We start from the raw sequence: 7700 nt of genomic DNA on the forward strand, positions 1-7700 counted from the left end.
ATTTGGTTTTAAGTATTTTCTACCTGTTTGTCATAGAATAAAAAGAAATTTAAAATTTGTAATAGAGTTTTAACTAATGGAAGAAAAGATGATCAAGATAATAGGAGAAGAATAAAAAAGAGAAAGGAGAGAAAATGACTGCAAATGTTGATTGTTGCATTCTGATTTTATAAAACCACCAGTCCATCACCTGCCAGATTGGGCCATCTTCCAAATCAGTGATCAACAAGGACTGAAATCAGAGACTATGTTCTTTTGAGCATCAATAAGAAAATAGCTTTGGGCTGTTACTGCTGCATTTTGATTTACTATAACTACCAATCCATGACCTAGACCTATGGTTGGATTGATGACCACTGTTACTGATGGTTATGGACCTTATGGTTGGATTTGTGGACAAACCAAAACTAAAGAACACACATGCTGAAGCTCAGAGTTGGAGATTGTGATCACCAACCCACCAACACAATACCTAGAAAGAAACAAAAAAACCAATAAAAAAACAGGAAAGCAATGCAGTGGTTCGATGAAGAGAAAAAAAAAAGAGGATGTTGTTAAAGATTAAAAAAGGATGCAATAAGGGTCTTACCTTTGGTGAAGAACTTGGAACTTGGATGGCGTTGGTGGAGCATAGTAACAGGGGTTTGGTGGAGGAGACCTTGAACAAGATATAGGGTTATAGATACTGTGCGTGGAACACATTATCAAAGACAACCTGTGGAATAAATCATCAATGAGAAGAAGCTGTTGCCGAGAAATTAGGGTGTGGATTGGACTGGTCCACAAGATAATGTGGACCGGTCCTGTCCACAATGAACTGAATGCTACTTTCATCTCGTGGCGTGGATCGAAATGGTCCATCCACGAGATATAAACAGTACTGAACAGCACCTTAGTTTACGTACATGTTTTAAATTATAAAATATTTCAAAGGCTCAAAGGTATGAAATAATAAAATCCAGTTTTGTGCTTTTCTATCATTCTATGTTACTCAAAAATGAAAAAAATCATGCTAAACAAACACAACCATATATTTTTTATAGTTTCAAAAGTATGAAAATACTTCAAAATAAAAATTTACCTAAACTGCACCTTGCTTTCCTTACCCTACCTCTTTCTCGTTATTTTGTTTCACTGATGATCCTTGGTGATGTAAGATTGTTAGAAGTGTGAACGCAATTGCATTTTCAAGGATAATGAGATGAAAATTTTGATTTTGATTTTTCTTTTCTTTTTCTTACAAATTCATCAATAAGTTGTTTTGCAGGTGGGGAACATTTGAATCGACGTCCGTGGTACGAACCCTTAACCAGCTCTACTGCCTTAGCAGGATGCCATCTTCAAAATAATAAGGAATATATAATTAAAGTGCTGAGAAAAAAAAAACCCAATATCTCATAAAATGATCAGTTACCAAAATCAGGATGGTCGATGTTGAAATCTATGTTTTCGATCGAAAAAAAAAAGAGAGAAAGATTTCTAGTGCTTGTCTTGCTTAATTTCAAAGTAAAATCATAGATTTCTATTTATAGCCTGTTACTCTGTGGAACATATTAGAAATTATACTGAGGCTGCATGTCTTAATGCGTCATGTATTTTGTTTGACGTGAGATGCTGAATTGGATGTAAGATTCTTGAACGCATGTGGTTTGTGGACGATACCGAAAGAAGGGCGCCTAGACAGCTTTTGTCTTCTTCTGAATCAGGAGCTACCTTTAGAGGCTTTAAGTTTAGGTCCGGTACCAGCATTGCTCCATATTTCCATTTAGCAGACATACATTGTGCATGTGAGATGATTACGTATTATATCATGTAGAAAAGCCAAGGAGGGCCGGCCGGTCCGGTACTACCTCCTTGTAAACGATCGAGAAGGGGTAGCTCGTGGCGAGTTCAGCCATATCGTCCTTGGCCGGGTCTCAAAATTTAATGTGTTTCAAAGTAAAATCTCCTTTCAAACACTCTCCAAAATCTGAGAGACAAGTTCAAAAGCGACCCGTATTTGATTGAGCAATTAATTAATCTTTGCTGGATCCTGGTCGAATTCCAGGATTAGGTAATTAGTAGTAAGTGTTACTGTGATTTGCAAAAATTATCCAATAAGTGGTGAAGAAGCAGTGCAGAGAAAATCCCCCTACAGGCTATAGGGCACAGGCTGCAGCAAGTAAAACTCTCCCCTTAGGCCTTATTATGCGGGGTGGGTGATTAATGGAGACAGGATGGGATGGTGTCCAGCACATTTCGGGAGCCAGAGAGTGCCGCTGGCGAGTGGCGACAGCAAACCTGTCTGCGTTCAAGGGCCAATTCTCGGTGCCTTAGTACCCTCCCAGCTGGCCTATCGTAGTGGGGATTCCCACCACCCGATAAAAAGCCTTGCTTATTTTATTCGTCGGAGACAAAACAAAATGTCAGGAGGATGAGAGAGAGAGAGAGAGATGGTGGCGTCAGTGGCCGAGAGACGAGGGGGACCTGGACCTGGTGGTGGTGGTGGTGGTGGCGCTGTGGGTCCCACTATTAGTAGTAGACTAGACTAGTAGGGAGGGTCTAGCCGTCTAGGGACCGATCACCCATGGAAACTGGGGAGCCTGATGCTGATCAACCCCTCTGGGCTCTGGCCCTCTCTCTCCCCTTCAGATTGAAAGTTGAAACACCATCCTGACATCCTCCGATACGCATTCATGATTCATCCATCTCAGACCAACCGAGTTGGCGGAGGAGAATCGTCGGCGCATAACCCGGCGCACAGGCCGGAATGATGGGAAATTGGTGCGCAGGTCACTCCAAGCAACAGATTTGAAAACGATTACTCATCGACCTCCCCCCTCCCTCCTATTCTTTTGTGCTTCTATCTTGTCTCCCTCTCCCCCTCCCCCTTGTTCTTCGCCCACCGCCTCCCACGGAGCGCACTCTGACACCTCCCGGTCCAATCCGACCGGTTCCCACTTCGTTACAGTGGTGATCCAATGAGCGCGCTCTCATTGGTGTACTTCTACGTGTTTATTATCTATTGGATTAAAGACAAAAAAATACCAAGTATACAACCTTCCAGTTCCACTGGAGTGATGGTAGACGAAAGAGCGCACCTGATTTATTCCATGAGAGCGCGGTCGTTGAATCATCGATCCACTTCATTATCGGTTTATTAAATAATATTTCATGATTCATCTATCTCCCTCGGGAACCGCCGATTACGGCCTACGACACGTGGTGTCATTTTATTCGATTGTCACACGTGTGGTAAGCTCAGCACTGAAGAATCATGTAGTTAAGAGCCATGAACCAAAGGTGGAGCGAGCAGCTGAATTACTCTCTCTCTCTTTCTCTCTTCGTCGTCTTCTTGCTCATTTCCTCTTTTCCACCCTTTCTCATCTTTATTTAAAGGCTCTTGCTTTGTCGAGAGCTTAGGCTACCTAATAATGTTAACAGCTATTTTTTTCTTTCCATTTTTGTTTACTCTGCTGCCTCGTTTCTTTACGTTTTGTTTTTTTTTTCGCTCCAATTTTTCTGAAATATATTTCCCTCGTCATATAAATTGATTTCCATGGCTGATTTCTTCTCATTTCTGGATTTACTTTTTATGTTCTAATGACAATTTTCCGGGCATGTTTAACCTTTTTGCTGGGCTGCTGCGGTTCTCTCTCATCTCCACTCTTGATCTTCTGATACGCCGGTTTTGGGTTTTCGATTGTTTAAACTCGGAAATTAACATTTGTTGCACTGTTTTGCTCCTTTGCCTCTCATCTCCCCTCACCCTGATTTTTGCTATAATTCTACAATTTTTCTTCTCTTACAACCATTTCTTTCCTTGGTTTAAATACATTTCTTACTTGTTTTCTTTCCTTAATTTACTTGTTGCTTGTTCTTCCCAGAGATTTCAGTTCGAAGAAGATAAAAGAAAAGAGTGGATGAAGAGAGAAACAAGGAGATCCGAAAAATAAGATCAGTAAGATCCTACATGCTTTTCCACGGCTTTCTTGAACTTAGTACTCAGGTCGGTTTCTCTCTCTCTCTCTCTCTCTCTCTATGTCTCAAGCAAATGAAAGCAAAGTACATCGACCACATCTCAGTACAAAGCTCAAGAAAGCTGTGGGAAAACATGAAAAGATTTTGTTAATTTCCTCCGCGTTCTCCTCCCCTCTCCAAGATCCCATCTTCACGAGGTAACGATCACTTATCTCTCTGCTTTGCTAGAATTCGAGCGAGGAAAAGCTAGATCTGGTTCAGGATATCATAAGCATGCTGCATTTTGACTGTAAAAACGTTCTCCTTGTTTAGATTTGAACCAGATCTAATTTTCTCTATTACAGTAAAAAAATAAGAAAGGATCTTCTGGTTAGTTTTAGTGTTTCTATTCTGCAGATTCTTTTCATTTAAACAAACATCATGTACAAGCCATATAAGCCATAGCTCTAGCTCTTCTGAGGAAGCCAAACTGTGAAACCCTAGATCTTTTTTGTTGCTTCACTCCTCACGATTTCTTTTTCTTTTTTTTTAATCTTTTTGGTATCTCGGGATCCGAAGACCATTCAGATCGGGTTCTTACTCGTATTCAGCAGCTTTTACTTTTGGAATTGTTTTATATATCCATTGCAAAATTTACTTCATTTTCTGTAAATTGTATTGTATTTTTCTTAACTACAGTAGCATTGCAAATAAAATGTATTTTAACTCTTTCTTCCTCAACTTCATGCAAAGTTCTTTAAATTTGATTATTTCCATATTATCTTTGTTTAACTTGCTATCTTCAATAAATTGTTGAATATAAGAAAAAAAATAGGAAGACCATTAATGGAAAAATGAACATTAGATGACACGAAATCAAACTGTTCTTTATTTTTTTCTCTGAAGAAGAATTCAAGGGAGAAAAAGGAAAATTGTCAATCAAAGAAATCAAATCGAAGTGATACGGTTACATTTCCTTCTTTAATTTTGGCGGACGAAAGTAGAAAAATAGAAAGCAGTGGACCCTCACTGGTTTGTCCATTAATGGCCATGGGGGTCAGCAGTGGTTTCAGCTTTTGGTTGCTTTTCCTGAGCTGGAAGAGCAAGAAGCTGTGAGCTGTGTGTGGGATTGGAGATGGTCTGATCATATTCTGATATTCTCTTTTTTCTTCCCTCTTCTTCCTTTTTAGTGTTTTCGGTAAAAAAAAAAAAAAACACAAGTGGGTACGTACAAACGATGGTATTATTGCTTCTTAATTCACCCCAACCTCACAGTTAACGGTTATTACCCGTAAAGTTCAAACCAGTTTTGCTCCATTGCATACTTCACTTTCTAATAACACCTTGTGATGTCAAAACAAAACAATATATTGAAGTCGATTGTAGTAATTAACTTCTCATCCCTGTCTTGCTTTTGCTCTGTGTTGCTTTATTTTATGAGGCTTTTGATATATCTTAATAGTCTCTAAATGAACCAATCACCTTCTTCCTATAGTTCAAACAAAGATCAGAGAACCTGAGCACATGACAACAAAATAAAATTTGGCCCAGAGCTAGATCATTGTATTTGTTAGGCCATCATTGCGAGGGGACTGTATGGCCATCTGGTGTTGATTAAATGGTTATTGAAGTGTAGGAACAAGAACACCAAGTGGTAGGGCTCTTCTCCTTTATGTCTCTGCTTGAGTTGGAGCAATAACAATTGGAGGTCTTGGGCGTTGGTGTAATTCTCCATTTTCTCTTTGGGCGGGTGGGTGTGGTATAAATATGGATCAGTCATGATGTCGAGTAATATGAAAAGAAAGTTCCATCTCGTTAAATGAAGGAATTTATAGAGAAGTGGCACCGTGGGGAGAGCTAGAGAGAGGTACAGTGGATATGATTTGCAGTTTAGCTAGTTGATGGTGGTTGGTTCTTGCAATGGCTTTTTCTATATATCTTCATCTTGCAGAATGCTTCTGCGCTCATAGAATTATATGAAGTCGAAATTCTTTCAAACATGGGGTATGTGGCTGACATTGATCTGCCCATCATAGCTAAGGCTACGATACCACACAGTAGTCATTCTGATGGAGAGGTACCATGCATACACAATATTCAGCAATTGGGTCTTTTGGATGCATATACAGATAACACGCTCTAACACGGGTTGTTTTTGTTGCAGCTAGGGATGAGTCATCCAAACAAAGATTTGAACCTGTAGAAGTGGAATTCATGTCTCTCAAAAAGGGAGTTTTTTTTGGGCAAAGTTCTTGGTACCTCAAATCTGATCATGGAGCAGAATTGTTTATAGTACAGAGAGCTTTTCAAGGTAACAGAAAAACTTTGAGTTCAGTAATGTCAATTGTGTGTGTAATCCAAGACGCTCAAGACACAAAGACCTTCATATATAGTTGACACTGGCCAGGTGATTGGAATATAATAGCCTCCCGATCGAATGATTGGTTGCTCTGAACACAGATGCGTGACTCTTGTTTGATGTCCAATCTCTATTTGCATAGCCGCCGCTTACTCCCTCCTTCTCTATTTGCATAGCCGCCGCTTATTTGCACTGATGCAAAATCATGATAGTGAAAATGGTTTCTGTTTTATTTTTATTTCAAAATTTACCTTATTTTGTTTGATTGCAATACAAATAAAGTAAATAAGACCTGAAGCAGAACACAGTAAAACCAAATTAAACCAGAATTTGCATTATTTTCATTTGCACACCCAAGTCTTTGTACTAGTGCAAATAAAATTGCACTGCAACCAAAAACAACCTAAAAATTAAATAGTTGCAGCATAATTCTTATTCTTACAGAGTTACAGTCCATGTGAGGGGTAATTCAAGGAGGGTGAGATGTGGACAAGGTAAACGGATCCGTGGGGTAGCAAGATGGAAGAACAAACACCCAAGAAAAGCTGCTTGCTGTACAACATAGAGAGTCTCATGCCGTTCAATATATGGGAGGTGACAAGGTAGAAACTGGGAGTGGTTCATGAATTTAGAGTGGAGTTAGCAAATGGGCCTGGAGTTTTTTTTGTCACGGCCTGGACTGGTTCCACCATAGGTTCAGTGGAAAGTCGGGCTGGCTGGACCAAGTAATTCATGGTCCGAGTATCCATGCAGGTCCCAAGTGGGTAATTGTTGTTTTTACTAGAGTCATTTATTTAGACAAGGTTCATGTACTTACTAAAACCTATCTTTTATATTGCATATTATTTAAACACTCTTATAGTTTATATTTGTTTTACTTAATTGACCCTCCATCAAGATCAATTTTTATTGGCCACAAGAAACCCTTAGGCTATGTTTGGTTTGAAAGAAAAATTAGGGAAATGAAGGAAAAGATAGGAAAACTTATAGATGGTTTGTAAAAGTTTTCCTGCCTTTCCTTTCCGTTCTTTTTCCTTCAAACCAAACACAACCTTTAAGGCATACCAAAAATATGAAAGGCGTTGGTCTAATGTTCTCATTCTAAAAATAGCCCTAAAAATTTCCTTAGCAACCTTTTATAAAACAAATAAATTCTCTCCCAAATCCCAACATTATAACTTTTGTTTGGAAAATGGGTGGACTACATGTGATAAGAACTTTTAGGGTTTTTTTTTTTCGGAATAAAAAATTTTGAGTCCATGCCCTTTAGCATTTTCCACTGTCTTTAATAGGTCAAGTGATCAAATGAAAATACAAATGTTTTTGTCGGAGGGTTGAATAATTGCAAAGGTGTTTTTGTAAAACGCAAAACTAAAGGGTTGAACAATAAAACTGTAAGTGG

General features: G+C 39.0%; 1 long non-coding RNA gene across 2 annotated transcripts; it reads left to right on the forward strand.

Moving 5' to 3' along the window:
• Positions 1–1873: 1873 nt before the first annotated feature.
• LOC104597887 (uncharacterized) lies at positions 1874–7175 on the forward strand. Of its 2 annotated transcripts, XR_016085118.1 has the most exons (3): positions 2223–6016; positions 6104–6250; positions 6743–7175. It is a non-coding gene; the product is annotated as an uncharacterized LOC104597887 (long non-coding RNA). The 2 variants fall into 2 exon arrangements; XR_735270.3 differs by lacking the exon at positions 6743–7175 and having other exon boundaries at positions 1874–6016; positions 6104–6394.
• Positions 7176–7700: the final 525 nt, after the last annotated feature.

Source organism: Nelumbo nucifera, chromosome 4, assembly GCF_055504915.1.
Source record: "Nelumbo nucifera cultivar China Antique chromosome 4, China Antique-T2T, whole genome shotgun sequence".
Taxonomy (NCBI): Eukaryota; Viridiplantae; Streptophyta; class Magnoliopsida; order Proteales; family Nelumbonaceae; genus Nelumbo; species Nelumbo nucifera.